Raw genomic sequence first — 16,390 nt, forward strand, 5'->3', positions numbered from 1 at the left:
TTCTCCTGAACGCCCGCAATTGCCCACTCCTCCAAAGCAACATCTGGTGGTCAAGGTAAGTCACAGTCTGTCACAGTCACCAGTTGAACCGCACTACACTTCCCAGCATCCTTCTGTTCACTCACCTGCACTCCATCTGAAATCACTCACACCTGACCGTCATCAGGGAATCCTCCTCACCTGTTGTCACTAATCAAGCTCCCTATAATACTTCACTCAAGTCATACCCTCATTGTCTGGTCTCGAGGTTACAAGCTCCTCATCCGTCTGATCACTTACCTGCTAGATCTCTGTGGCTCCATGGATGTCTTCCTCCCAGTTGATTCCACTAAGAGGGAGAGATAAGGATGTTTAATTCCTCAGTTTATTGAGCTTCATTGAACTCTTACCTTTTGATGCTGCCTTCAGTTTGGTTAATAAAGAAGCTCTCACCTGACTTTACCCTTGTGTGCCTCTCCCTCCAATATGTGACAGTCAGTTGGTTTGAGCTGGTTTAAGCTGGTCCTGAGCTGGTTATAAGCTGGTCCTGAGCAGGAGCTAGTTGCTTAGGACCAGCACATGACTAGCAGAAACTAGCTCAGGGGACCATCTTAAACCAGCTCAAACCAGCTGCCATGCTTCAAGACATACCTAACCAACTGTTTGTTTGTTTTTGTTTTGTTTTTTTCAACAGGGTTAATGCTGTTTGAGAAGTCTTAAGTCAATGTGTATGGATACTTGACAACTTTAAATCTATATAAGTCAGTATTTGATGAGTACTTACTATCCAATGAATAATGAAGATGATGTACAAACTGACACCTATTTTGCACTGTTTGGCCCTCAAATTGGTGGTAGAAATATCAGCACCTCAAGCACCAAGTACCTTCAACCACCTGCGGACAGTCTTCAGGATGACAACAGCTGTGTAATGGATCTGTAACATTAAAAAAAACAAAACTGATGAGGAAGGGCATCTGGCACAAAACCTTTGCCAAATCCGATGTGTGGATAATTCTGCTGTGGTCACCCCAATGGGAGCAGCTGAAGGAAAGAGATAAATTAAAGAAAAGGGGTTAATTAATAAAGGCATTTGTTTTGTCTTCCTTGTAGTGTTGTCAAAAGACCCGGTACTTCGGTACCAAGTCGGTATTAAAAAAATGAAAACGTCACGGTACCAGATTTTTTTAAGTACCGCTGGTACCCGGTCAACCCGGTTCTTGACGCGTATGGCCCAATGATTTCCGCGATGCAGAAAACGCGGACGGAATCGCGGAATCCAGTTATAAAAATGGAATTTACAGTTTAGCACGGAATGTCACGGAATTTGTCAAAGTTTGGATGAATTAATCAAAAGTAGGTCATTACACTTAAATCAAATCGTTTATATTAAAGACATTGTGCCAGAAATATATTACTATTATTTAATTGAATGTATGTGATACTATTACTACTGTTGAAAAAAAATTCTATTTATTTTTAAAGAAATAATCACACAATATTTCCTCCATATTTTAATTTTAATAGTAAATCCCCTTTATTTACCAAAAAAATAAAATGTGTTTAAATTTGATTAAAAGACAAATTAAATTTGGGTGAAACTTTGTTTACTGTTTTTCATACTTTTTTTACTTGCGGAAAAACTTGAAACACAATTTAAATAAGTATAAAGAATGGCATTGATTTTTGCACATTTTATTTTTGTTTGACATTATTATTAAAAATAGTGTGTTTTTTTAATTAGCATGTGGTACCGAAATTGGTACCGAGAACCGTGGATTTTCACTGGTATGGGTACCGAATACTGAAATTTTGGTACCGTGACAACACTACTTCCTTGCAAGAAAAGCCATTTGAAGCTTCTGAAGTCACTGAGCTGCTGAAAGTGATCAAGGCCTATAAACTGAGATATGTATACAATGGTGGTCTGCTAATTGTCATACCTGTCTGCTGATTGGTCAGTTTTGTCTCATATTTGTATTTTAATAACATGGTAAAGGAAAGCATTATATAACATTAGAACAACACAAGGATGAGTAAATGATGACTTGATGAATTTTCATTTATGGATTAACTATCCCTTTAACCTACAAAGATCATGGTGGCCACATATTGTTGTTCAATATTCAATGCACGCTAAACCATCACACTCTTACTTGATCTTGACAAACTGTTTATGGTTAGAAATATTTAAGACCCCGGCTTTGATATTTATGTTTATGATAAACCTCATTTGAAGTAGCAACCCGCCTCACACAAATACAACAGCTATTTTTAAATCCTATCCAATGGTTGAAAAGAAAGTGGTCAACACGGTCACTAAGACTGTGACGACTGTCAATCAAAATGTGGAGTGAGTGATTCCCTGCGTTCCCTGTCAGAAAATAAACTTGTTCCGGATAATTCGGTAAAGTAAAAGCTAATTTACAAGGCACAAAAACGATAAAATGTTCTTATCTTATGTTTCATTGTGGTGTAATAGTGTTTTCTGGAAGGGAATAAAGGATAAAGTATTTGTATAAGCTGAAAGGCAGAATACAAATGTTTTTATTAAGTTAGATAGACATTATGTTTCAGGTTATGTTTTAGTGTTTGGTAACATGTTCCACACAGACTTAGTAATTGTCCCACATTTACTTTGTTTGGTAGTGGTCACCCTACGTACACCCTCACCAGGTCCACTTGTATAGATCTGCTATGGGTTATTATTATATATGCTATTTGTGCAGCAGCAGTATGTCTTAAATACTCACAGCACTGTATTGCTGTATGCATTGGCAGTAGCAAGTTCTTGTACTTGCTTGCAGCAGCAGCAGCAATAATATGCAATAACCAACAGTCACAGCAATTCAGGCAGCAGCATAGCATATCTATTCTGCCAATACCAAATACATTATAAAGAAAATAATTATATTCTGCCAAGACCAAATACATCGAAATTTGTTTGCGAACCGGACATCACTAGTCACACAGCCAATAGTCTGAGAATGGCTTGATTTGAAAAAGGGGATATTATTTCTCTGGATTAAAGAAAAAAAAACACTGGTGGATTTTTATCATTTTAACATTGTGTGTACACACACTGCCAACAAACATTTCAGTTAAAACATCATGTAAAAGTGAATTTTGCATCCGATGACCATTTTAAAGTAATGATGGACTGACTTTTCTCTTTACTTAACTGAGTATTTCTTGCCATAATATTTATTTTGAACAGTATTTTAGCAGCACTATAGGGCTATTGACCATACCCACCTTCTTCTGCACAACTCTAAAGCACATTAAGAAGGAAAGACATGTCATCAAATAATGTAGCTATTTTGGGCAATCTAAAATATAAAATATTCTGGGTTGTTTAACACTTTTTTGTTTACTACATAATTCCATATGTGTTCTTTCAATTTGGATGTCTTGAGTATTAATGTAGCCTACATGAAACTAATAAAAATAAGAAGAATGTGTGTTTAAACTTATATAGCCTAATTCTGAAATGCATTTAACTATTTTGTAATTTAACTAAGTGTTACGTGCTTGATGTTAAAACGGGATGATACCATAACATTTATATGAGACAACTGTTACTGGATGTGGTGCAGATCAAAGATGGTAGGCTACTGAAAAGTAGTATTGAAAAAAGATCTTTACTGGAATCTCTGTAAACAGATACAAATAATATGTAAAAAGGGAACAGAAATTATGAAGTTTAACACAGGGGGAACAGGGTGTCACCCAAATTAAAGAAATAAACAAGACAAAACAATCCTTATAACTAACCTCTAAACTGACTAACCAAAATAAATATGAAAATAAAACAGAATTCTTCAGCATATCCGACGCTCGAACTAAACTCCTATAAACTACAAACAAAAATACAGGGGTGGCATAACACTCGGAAATCTAATCTAACAAAGTACGAACTAACCTAATCAAAAACAAGCGAACAGTATTATAACAACAATTGACTAGGTATTCGAATCATCGCCAAGAGATGTTTGTAGTTCGATGCGCCAGAATGCATCCTTTACTTTGAACTTGACCCGTAATAGGACTGAAACTCCAACACCGACATCGGCGTTATCTTTCACGAAGGATTCGATACAAGTCAATAGCCAAAGGACAAATCTATAAATAGAGCAAAGCATAACTCCATAAGGCAAAATACATTAAGCCTCGGGAGACAATTGGCGTCGACACGAGACTGCTGACCGCGCTGGAAGCACACGGTACGCTGGCGTAACCACCATATACTTTGGGGAGGACGTGTCCCCTATTTTAACAGAGAATAAATATAATCTAAAGCTATTTGCACTGTGTAAACAGCATATCACTAAATAATACTGCTATTTTCACGTAGTGTAAATAGCCTCTATCGCAACAACCCCCTAAAAGTAGAACCCCTTCACATTTGGACCCCCAATATCGATATCTATACCATTGTTACGCCCTTGGGCGCACCACACACAATCAACTCTCGTCCTCAAATACAGCTGGCACGTCAGCAGATTGGCAGAACATCGATTTTACATTTCATCCAGTTTTTCTTTCTTTTTTTTATTGCCAGGAGCTGTATTTAAGAAGACAAACAAAAAGAATAACAAACAAAATGCACAAAGTGGAAACCATTAGGATTTCTGTGATGGTTTCTATTGTTTGTTGCTGTTGTTTTTGTTTTTCAGCAGGGACTGCACTTTTGATAACACTTTCTATTACCATCAAGCATACCATACTTTAAGAAACCTGGATGAATGACACAATTATTAATCGCTCTAATTTATAACTTTAAACAGTAGCCTACTGCCAACTAAAAGATGTGCGGATATTGGCTACATAGCCTGATATAAAACGAAATTCTCTATAGATTTGACACTTATTCGTACCACAAAACCATATGAAACAATAATCACTTACTTCCTTTAATCCTGTCCTGTGGTCGTCATGCAGGAGATATCTCGCGTTTGCGATTAATCCATAATCCACATCAAATCCATAATGTCGCAGATGTTTGCTCGCGCTGAGATAATAGTAGCAAACAGTACACTTTATTTTACCATCCAAATTCTATTAAAAGAACTACGAAAGTAGTTACTCCCACTTTCGTGTAATATTAAGAAACTGCGTCGTTGATCCGTCAGTAAAATAAGACTCAGGTGAGTTTCGCTTTCCCTGTGTATCAGTTCACAGACTACAGCATCACTGATTATAATGGGTTACTTTGCCGCTCGCGTCCGGTGTAGACACTGTGTAGTAGCCTACTTATTTTTTGATGTAAGTACATAGTTAAGGCCACCTAATATAAAGCGGGACACTTTTTTTCTTTTTTTTTCTTCTTCATAGCACGCATCTTGATTTCCCTGGGCGCGCGGCTTGCCGTGCACACTCGCATTGAAGTGTATGAGTGCAATGACCAAACATGTTTTGGATTGTTTCTCCCCAAACCCTACCGTATGCTTTTAGAACACGTGTATTTTTTTAGGGTGGCAAAGGGGTGGCATGGGGTCTATGAGGGGTGGCAACACCAAAGCAAGCCCCCATGCACAGTTTTTGGGGATTTATTGTCTGACATGCACAGTTGTGTTCACAAATATTGCATTACCATTAAGTAATCTATACTGTTTAAAATGAAAAATAAATAAGACCATTTCAATATGATCCGAACCGTGAGTTTTGTGATCCGTTGCGCCACTACAGATGACTTTCCTGCCCAGTGAACACTCATGAGATCAATAACACTCTTAGGATTCAGGGATTATTTTTGCAGCTCAATGTCTATTACAGTATACAACATAAATTAAATTACAGATAATAATAATAATTATTCAGCAGTTAACTTTTGTGAACAGATCATTTTCATTTTACTACTGTAAGGTAATCTTGCAGTAGATGAAAAACACTAGAAAAGTTCAAATACCAAAGAATTGTATATGATGGTGGTATGCACCACAATACAGTACAGTACAAAAAAATAAAAGTAAATTCAGCATCCTCTGCACATTTGGTCAAAGTCCATTACAGTATAGAGTACTATAGCAGTTTCCTGGTCTCCTGACACAAGACTAGCTATATCTCTCATTTCACAGTTCTGCAAACATGCAGTAGGCTACACATTAAAAAAATGGTTACAAATAAAATTTGACTGTCACGTGTTTGAAGGTGTGCAACATGTGCTTCAGTTTATTGTAGCCATAGAAGAGTGACATTTCCATCATCTAATGTACTGGTACTGTTCTGTAATTATACTGAATATAAGTAGGCCTAAGTATAAAACCCATATACACTCAAAAAAATAAAACATTGGATTTACTTAAAAAAAACTTCGTCAAGTGGGTTCCACATAGCTTTGTCAAGTAATCTCAACAAACAAAATGTAAGTTGTATTTACTAAAAAAAGTGTGTAAAGTTGACAATTTAAATGTCGTATGAACTAAAGAAATCCCATTAAAGTCACTATTAAATATACTTAATGTTATGCTAAATTTACGAACATTTAGTGTGCAATAAACATTTAAGGATTTCAGTTGCTTTGTAATTAGAAGCCATACAAGTGTTCAAGAAAACCATTAAATAATCAGACTTACTATTTTTCAGAAACAAATAGCTTTTTATTTGCAATACAAACAAGTCCTGCACTTGTTTTTTTTTTATTCAATAAATTCTACAAGCATGACAATTCGTGTCTAACGCACCCCAAAGTGCTACAGAACTTGACCCTCATAGAAAGGAATGAGGCATGTTTTTTTATCCAAAAAAAATAAACACCAAAACAATATTGTTTTTCAAACAGCAGTATTGTACTGGAATTAAACTAAACATCAGTTAATTATTCCATAAGTTTATTTTTAAGTACCTGCATTTTGTGTGAAAGTTTGCTTGCATCAAGTTCCAGTAACACCTTTTGAAGAAACTCAAAGGTGTACTTGAGATCACATGGATAGCGAAGATTCAAGGTATATATTACTCCCAAGAGGAGAGCACAAGCCTTGGTGACATCTCGTAGATGCTGAAGCACTTTCACTCCTTCAACAATGATCCCAACATCCAATGGTGGTTGTTCAGGTCCTGCACCTTCAGCTCGGACAATGAAAATTCCAATGACTGTATTAGCCATGTCTCTCTCAGCTTTCTCCAAGTCATTGTCCTAAAACAAACAACAAAAGTTAATTAGTTTTAAAACATGAAACTTACTTTGACAACAACACGTCCTATATTAATATCATAATGAATAGAATAGGTTTAAAAAAAATGACAGTCACTTAAAGGGCTTCTTACACTGTATATGTGGCAAGCGTAATTTTAATATGCGTTTTAGATCACATATATGCTCCCTCTTTTCTGTTGATTCTAACTACAGGAAACATGCGGAATATGCATGCACCCATACTGAATGGGTCCTTAATTTTAGCTTGAACTAATTTAAGTGTGTAATTTAATGTTTTATTTTAATATTAGTTTAAATAAAAATACAACTTAAAGTTTAGAATCAAACTGCCTTATGTTGTGTACGCAATTGTGCACTGAAAATTACCAAATAGCCCCACCTATTAACCCATAGAGTCCAACCAGCACCAATACAAGCATTACCGGTTTGTACTAAGGATAGCATTAGGGGTGTGCGATATCACTATTTTTGATCATGGGGGATTAAATTGTCTCCACGATGTGCTTTTGAATAAATATCGTAGTATCATGCAACAATAAGTACATTCTATGAGTTGCAGTTCTGGCCCCTCTGTCCCAACATTCTGTACAACATGACGTACATTCACATCACATGCAGAGGTAGTGTAATGGTGGGTCTGAAGCATGGGGATCCATTTGCAGCTTTTATTCAAAGGCAGAATCAAACAGGCGAAGATCAGACACCAATGACAGGGGAGACAGAGACCGATCCAAACACGTAAACGATTACCAGGCTTAAGTCGAGGCAGGCGGCAGACAGGAGAAGTAACTAACAATCCAGAGATCAGATCACAAGGGCAGGTGGCAGAGAATCACAGAGTCAGGTAAACAGTCCAAGGTCATAAACAGGCGATCACAAAGACAAGAGATACGCTCAGAAGTGTTAGCCAGGGCAAAACAAGACTTCGCAATGAGTGAGCATTAGTTTGCAGCTTATAAAGGGCACAGAGATGGGAAACACCTGTGCAGCAATCAGTCTCAGGTACAAGGCATTGTGGGAGATGCAGTTCAGAACTAATACTCTGGTGATGGTGCCCTCCGGTGGTGTTCGGGGAGGGCCACAGAGGCCGAGTTCGTGACAGAGCCCCCTCCCTGCGAGCGGCTCCTGAAGCGAGGGGCGGTTCTACGCCGAGGCCTTCCACGGGGTCGAGGAGCGGGTCTGTTGGGATGAGCGCGATGGAAATCATCCGTGAGCGTGGGGTCCAGGATGTCCTGGGCGTTGACCCAGGACCTCTCCTCAGGGCCGTACCCCTCCCAGTCTATGAGGTATTGCAAGACCCTGCCTCGGCGTCGGGAATCCAAGATCTCCCTGACTCGATAAGCCTCCTCGCCATCCACCACGATGGGAGGGGTGCTCTCCTCAGTGGCCTCCTCCTGGTCCCCCTCCCCTCTCGGACCACCGGCGGGCTTGAGCAAAGAGATACGGTAATTGGCAGGAAGTGCTAAACGATAAGAAACTGGTGTGATTTGACGAATGATTTTAAAAGGACCCACGTACCTGGGACTGAGCTTCTTGCACGGGAGATGAAGACGAAGATTTCTGGTGGACAACCACACCCACTGACCCGGAGCGTAGGGAGGACCTGGTCTCCGATGGCGATTAGCCTGTTCTCTGACCCGACGTACAGCATGTTGGAGATGAACGTGTGCGGTATTCCAGGTCTCCTCACTGCGGTGTAGCCAATCATTGACAGCGGGCAGATCAGAGGGCTCCCCTGACCAGGGGAATAGTGGAGGTTGGAAACCAAGAACACACTGGAAAGGTGTAAGACCAGTCGAAGGCTTGCGTAATGAGTTCTGCGCATATTCAGCCCAAAGCAGATAACGACTCCAGTCGTTCTGGTTGTTGTGGCAGTAAGATCTTAGAAATCGAGTTAATTCCTGATTGAGTCGTTCCACTTGGCCATTGGATTCTGGGTGATAGCCGGAGGTTAGACTGACGTTTATGTTAAGCTGCTGACAGAAAGCAGACCAGACTCTGGAGGTGAACTGTGGTCCACGGTCTGAGACAATATCCTCGGGTAGTCCGTAGAATCTGAATACCTGTTCCATCAAAGCCTCTGCTGTTTCGAAGGCCGTGGGGAGCTTGTTGAGAGGAATGAGACGGCATGCTTTGGAGAAGCGGTCGATAACTGTAAGTATGGTGGTATGATTCCTGGAACGAGGGAGATCAGTTACAAAGTCGATGGCGATGTGAGACCAGGGGCGTTGAGGTATGGGTAGGGGTTGAAGTAAACCAGCTGGGCATTGATGAGAAGATTTGGTAATATTGCAGGTAGCACAGTGCTGGATGAAAGTGATAACGTCCTTTTGTAATGATGGCCACCAGAACCGGTTGGAAACGAGATGAACCGTAGCCGTGATGCCGGGATGACCAGAACTGGGAGAGTCGTGAATCATCTGTAGGATTCGTTGTCGAAGATTAGCAGGAACATAAGTTAAGTTCGGTGGGCAGTCAGGTGGCGTGGGATCATTGGCTAGTGAATCGGTAATCTCGGGCATGATGTCCCATTGTACCGGAGCGAGGATGAGAGATGTGGGTATGACTGGTTCGTTGGGAGCATTTGAGGATGTTGTGGAGTCAAATTGCCTTGAGAGGGCATCAGCTTTCCCATTCTTTGAGCCAGGGCGGTAAGTGATATGAAAGTTGAATCGGGAGAAGAACAGTGACTATCTTGCTTGACGGGGGTTGAGACGTTTGGCTGACCTGATGTATTCCAAGTTTCTGTGATCCGTGAGTACAATGAAAGGTCTCTTGGCACCCTCTAGCCAATGTCTCCACTCCTCAAAGGCCGCTTTCATGGCTAGCAGTTCTCGATCCCCAACATCATAGTTCCCTTCGGCAGCATTGAGTTTTCTGGAGTAATAGGCACAAGGATAGAGCTTAGCGGGGTTACCCTGACGTTGAGACAAGATGGCTCCGATGCCTGTGTTAGAGGCATCCACTTCAACTGTGAATTCGAGTTCAGGATCAGGGTGATGAAGTATCGGTGGAGGTGAAACGCTCCTTGAGTTGCTGAAAAGCCTCTGAGGCCGCTGTGGACCAGGCGAGATGGCGCTTGCCTCCCTAAGCAACGGCGTTAGTGGTGCGGCTATGGTGCTGAAGTTGCGTATGAAGCATCTATAGAAGTTGGCAAACCCCAGGAAACGTTGCAGATCTTTTGTGGTTTTAGGTGTGGGCCAGTTTAACACTGAGTTGACCTTCTCATCTATCGCCACCCCATCCGCACTGATGATGTATCCCAGAAATGAAGTTAAGGTCTGATGGAACTCACATTTCTCCATTTTGGCATACAACTGATGGTCGATGAGGCGTTGGAGTACTGCCCTAACCTGTTGCACATGGGATTCAAACGTGTCAGAGTAGATTAATATACCATCAATGTAGACAATCACCCACTTGCCTAACATGTCCCGGAACACATCATTGATGAATGACTGAAAGACTGATGGACTGTTGACAAGCCCGAACGGCATAACCAGATATTCGTAGTGCCCAGTGGTAGTAGAAAAGGCGGTTTTCCACTCATCACCCTCTCTGATACGGATAAGATTGTATGCATTGCGAAGATCAAGCTTGGTAAAGTACCTGGCAGAACGGAGCATCTCAAGGGCGGCTGGAACTAGCGGCAGAGGATAGCGGAATTTAACTGTGATTTCATTGAGATGACGATAATCAATACAGGGGCGTAATCCTCCATCCTTTTTCTTGACAAAGAAGAAGCCTGCTGACGCTGGTGATGTGGATGGTCTGATGAAGCCCTTAGACAGCTCCTCCTCTATGTAAGCCTTCATGGCCTCCGATTCCTGTTGTGTTAAAGGGAAAATTCTGCCTCTGGTGGGTACTGCCCTGGGAGGAGATCAATAGCGCAATCACTGGAGCGGTGAGGGGGAAGTTGTGAGGCTTTAGATCTACTGAAGGCTTCAAATAAATCATGGTATTCGGCTGGCAACCCCTGAATGGCTGAACTTTCCTTGAGAGGGGGTTTAGATGACTTGGGTGAGTGACTCTGAGGTAACAGACAGTGCTTGTGACATGTCTCAGACCACTGAACGATCTGACGTGTGGACCATGAGATACAGGGATTGTGTCTCTCCAGCCAAGGCAAGCCGAGGATTATGGGTTTCTGGGGTGATTTAATGGCGAAAAGGCGAATGCTTTCCGTGTGAAGAGAACCTGTTCTCAGTGTAATGTCCTTGGTGATGAATTTGACTTGCCCGTGCCCAGGGGCGGCCGTCTAACACTGCTACTGCAACACCGGATTCACATGTAATGAGAGGAAGAGAGTGGGTCTTAGCGAAGTTAACATCAATGAAGTTACCTGCAGCCCCGAGTCGATCAATGCCAGAGTATCAAACATTATGGTTACCGGAACTTCAAGTGTAGACAAGGTAGATGGATTAGAACTCACCACGGATGACCCCTGAAGGTTGGTCTTGTAGGACAGGAGATTCTCATATGGCCTGGCAGACCGCAGTATAGGCATAGATTCTGACGGCGCGACGCCTCTCTCTCCTCGGATGTGAGGTGTGTCATGCCCACCTGCATAGGCTCAGACTCTGGAGTGGTTCTCACCGTGACAGCAGAGGGCAGTGTAGTGAAGCGACGTGAGGAGCCTCTTGAGCGCATCAGGTTGTCAATACGAATGGTGAGCTCGATAAATTGTTCCAGTGTTTTCCCCTCGTCGCGGCAAGCCAATTCTGATTGGAGTTCAGTCGTGAGGCCCTTGGAACAACAGCTTGAGTGGATCATTGTCCCAGCCTGTTTGTGCAGCGAGAGTGCGAAAGGTGAGTGCGTAATCAGCCGCCGTACTGCCTCCCTGGCGTAGGACCAGAAGTTGTTCCCCAACCTCCTTACCATCAACAGAATGTTCAAACACTTCTTGAAATTGTCGCATAAAGATTCTGAAGGAGGGAAAAGCCATGTTACCGCCATCCCACACCGCCGTAGCCCAGTCTAACGCTCTCCCCGTCAGCAATGAACATACAAAAGAGACACGACTGTCCTCCGTGGGGTAGAGCAGAGGTTGTTGGTCCATGAACAAGGTGCATCGGAGGAGAAAACCCTTACACTTGTTGGGGGCGCCATCGTATTTCTCAGGAAACGACAGGCGTGGGCTGGTCATGGGTTGACTGGAGCTTTGAGCGACCGGTGGGGGTGTTGGTGGAACCGGAGCAGCCAGTGGTGCAACGTTGCACAAAGCCTGGAGTGTCTTGCTTAGCTCCTCCGTGAGTGAAGTGAGACGCTGCAGTTGCTGATGATGTTCAGCTAGCATAGAGGCTTGGGCGGAGACCTCGGTGGTGAGCTGGGAAACAGCCGCTGGATCCGGGGGTGGCGAAGTCTTATGTAATGGTGGGTCTGAAGCATGGGGATCCATTTGCAGCTTTTATTCAAAGGCAGAATCAAACAGGCGAAGATCAGACACCAATGACAGGGGAGACAGAGACAGATCCAGATTACCAGGCTTAAGTCGAGGCAGGCGGCAGACAGGAGAAGTAACTAACAATCCAGAGATCAGATCACAGAGTCAGGTAAACAGTCCAAGGTCATAAACAGGCGATCACAAAAGACAAGAGATACACTCAGAAGTGTTAGCCAGGGCAAAACAAGACTTCGCAATGAGTGAGCATTAGTTTGCAGCTTATAAAGGGCACAGAGATGGGAAACACCTGTGCAGCAATCAGTCTCAGGTACAAGGCATTGTGGGAGATGCAGTTCAGAACTAATACTCTGGTGATGGTGCCCTCCGGTGGTGTTCGGGGAGGGCCACAGAGGCCGAGTTCGTGACAGGTAGTGTTACACTCACGGGACACTGCAGTTCACAAAAGTTCATTATTTGCATGTGCTTTAAAGCCTTGCCGGTTAAACATTTAATTTGTGTACTGATGCTCTGTACAGACACACAGATAGTCTAAGCTCACTGTCTGAGAAAAACTCATTATGTTGAAAATGCTGACCATCTTTGAAAGATCTGTACAATTACCCATTTATGTTGTGTTGCTCGTTATGACCATCAACAACTTTACTAATTATGTCTTTTCGATTGAGTAATTGTTGTAACGATTTTAAGATTGGCACATAGTGAAAAGAACGGTTTGTTTCTGACTGAAGAATGTATTCCACTGGATCAATGACATCAAAATTTTCTCTGTAATATTTCATGCGCTTGAAAGCAGTGGCTAAAGGGCCATCCTGTGATGTCAATTTCAACAGAGGGTTGTGCAATGATAATGAACTGAAAAGCTCTTGAACAACCTGCTGATCTACATGGAGATCATGTTTTTGAAAGGTCTCAAGAAAAACTTGAGTTGATATGGGCACTGATGCAGAATGCAAGTACTGTAAATCTGTCAGAAGTTCATCAATTGCATTGCTGGGAACATGAAAATTATTTTCCAGCTTTAGAAGAATACATGCAAATTTTCGCTCGATTATCTTAGACAAATCTTGTCCTTGTGTGCCAAGTTCAATTTCAACATTACTTGAAACATTTACATTCTCCTCCTCAACTGGTAATTCATTCTCATTGAAATCATCAGTGGAAATTTCAGCCCCACTTTCTATGATGACCCCTTGTTTGAAATCTTGAAGAGAATAGGGATTGTGCTTCCTATTTTTATGGGACTTGAATGTGCCATACACATTTGTGCCAAACACTGCTTACATTTATATTGTATTCTGTGATAATTCTGGGGTGGCAGGTGGGGTGCCACAGCTTTTTCTTAGGGTGGCACTTGTTCATATTGTATTGCAAAACACGTCTGCTGCAATGGAGGTGGGATACGGGTAAGCTTTGGGACAGGTTTGGTGGTATGGGTAGGGTGGGTTAAGGTGTAAAGGATGGGTCAATAGTGTAATTATAGGCCTAAATGTAATTACATAAATTAATTACAGATGTAATTACATGCAAGTATATATATTTTTTTTCTCGGAGTGTCTATTAACACTAAGTGCAAATAGCCCATCTTGTTGGCAAAAGCTATTTACACTAACTCCGCCCACTAAGGTGTGATTGAGGGTAAGTGTAGGGAGGGCTTTATTGTCCCAATAAGGTGGCATCCATTTAATAATTTGAATTAAAACTATAATTTACACTCAATACGTTATTATTGCATACTGTTTTATAATGTGCTACAATACTGAGGTGCAGATAATTGCCAATATTTGCAATAAGTAGTATAAATAGCACAAAATCTTGCTATTTTAACAGTGTAAATAGCATATCTTTAAAAAAATAGGCTACTGCTATTTTCACTTGGTGTAAATAGCATCCATCTCTATTTACACTCATGAAAAATATTTACACTCATGAAAAAGTGTTATATATATATATATATATATATATATATATATATATATATATATATATATATATATATATATATATATATGTGTGTGTATTTTTTTTTACTATATAGTGTAGGCTAAACTGTTTGTTATTCCAGATAGTGAGTGGCTGTGCCCAGCAGAGCTTTTATGAAGCAGTTATTGAAGTCTTTGCTTGACAGGTGTGTATGTTATTTGAAGCATTTGAGACTTGTTTTCCTCAGTGCACAGGCTAACTTACATTTCACAATTGTATTCTTATCAGTAACTGTTAGAAAGTCACATGATTTTGCCTACAGATTAGACCTGACAGCTAGCAAGCCTGTGTAAAGTTCACAGACTTCACTGAATGAGTGCCGGCTTGCGCATGTGTATCAAACAATCAGAGCACAATAGAAAAGAACGTGTAGAGCGCTGCCTCTGGAATGTTCTAATAGTCCTTGAAGACTCTAGATAGAGAGTAAGGGCTCGGAGGCACAAAATCACTTTCATGGACTTTAACATTAAATGTTCCCTCCTGCAAATTCGCAGAGGCATCGCTATAGACAATGCTTCTCCCCGCCTCCATTTACATCTGCCTTTGCACACACTGTCGTTCCCCCTGTCCAGCCCCACATTTCATCCATTTTCATGTATACCCATGTATAATTAAATAATTGCTATACTTGTCATAAACAGAATACCGCCATGTGAGCAGTTCCACTCATAATTCATAATTTATAAGTACAAACATGATTGTTCATAAACAAAATATATTAATGCTTTAAAACACTTGTTCATTATAAAGTGTTTTCTATAATGCAGTACACTTATTTGAAATTATAATTTGAATTTAAAAGTCAAAGGTAACACATTAAAGCAATTGTAGTACTGGTCAGACTTTTACATTTACATTTAGTTATTTAGCAGATGCTTTTATCCAAAGCGACTTACAAATGAGGACAATGGAAGCAATCAAAATCAACAAAAGAGCAACGATATACAAGTGCTATGACAAGTCTCAGTTAGCCTAACACAGTACATGTAGCAAGGTTATTTATTTATTATTTTTATTATAATAAATAAAAAGACAACAGATATAATACAAAAAGAATAGAGAAGCTAGTGTTTTTTTTTTTTTTTTTAAGAATAGAATTAGAATAGAGAGTGCTAGAGTTAGAGGGTCAAATAAAGATGGATGAGATGTGTTTTTAGCTGATTCTTGAAGACTCAGCTACTGGGATTGAGTTGGGAAGGTCATTCCACCAGGAGGGAACATTTAATGTTAAAGTCCATGAAAGTGATTTTGTGCCTCTTTGGGATGAACAATAAAGCGACGTTCACTTGCGTAAGCTTCTAGAGGCACATAAGTCTGAAGTAATACATACAAAGAATAATACATACAAAGAACCGGAATCACAATGTGAATCTGAATTGTAGAATTTTTTTTTAAATTACATCGTTGAAGTTCATGGAGCAATGAAAGTCTGCAACAACTGGAACTAGCCTTAGGTCTTCATTTGCTTTTGCTCTGATGGAAGCATCGGCTTTCTGCTAAAATCACCTGGACAACTGGCTTACAGATCACATTTCCATTTTCCTCATGGGAGGTGTAAGAAACATATCACTCTTTGATGTGCAGCATCGCTATCAGCAGATGACTTCTCATCCACCTCAAGAAGTCCCAGGGGAGTGATTTCAGTCTGACACGATATCGCTGAACAGATGAGGAATATGCCACTGTATGTTGATGGAAAACTGTTTGAATGCAGCAAAATGTTGAACTACTTCAGGACCAACCAGTTCTTTGAATTCCAAACGAAGCCTCTGTTGGTCCCCCAAGTTCAGAAAAATGTCAGCGTGTGGGACATCCATTACAGAGCTCTCTCTGGGTGGGAAATCAGCACTCACTCATTCATGGTTTCCCAC

At 40.9% G+C, this 16,390-nt stretch overlaps 1 protein-coding gene across 1 annotated transcript in view; it reads right to left on the minus strand.

Annotated features, from left to right (window-relative positions):
* Positions 1-5,291, minus strand: part of LOC131552035 (NACHT, LRR and PYD domains-containing protein 12-like) — a 35,704-nt gene extending 30,413 nt beyond the window's left edge. The window contains exons 1-2 of the mRNA XM_058795418.1: positions 4,888-5,291; positions 764-916 (exon numbers count right to left, since the gene is read on the minus strand). The gene's annotated coding sequence lies outside the window, so the exon portion shown is untranslated. The remainder of the gene's footprint in view (positions 1-763; positions 917-4,887) is intronic.
* Between the last annotated feature and the right edge of the window lie 11,099 nt (positions 5,292-16,390).

The sequence above is a fragment of the Onychostoma macrolepis genome, chromosome 13, assembly GCF_012432095.1.
Source record: "Onychostoma macrolepis isolate SWU-2019 chromosome 13, ASM1243209v1, whole genome shotgun sequence".
Lineage (NCBI taxonomy): Eukaryota > Metazoa > Chordata > Actinopteri > Cypriniformes > Cyprinidae > Onychostoma > Onychostoma macrolepis.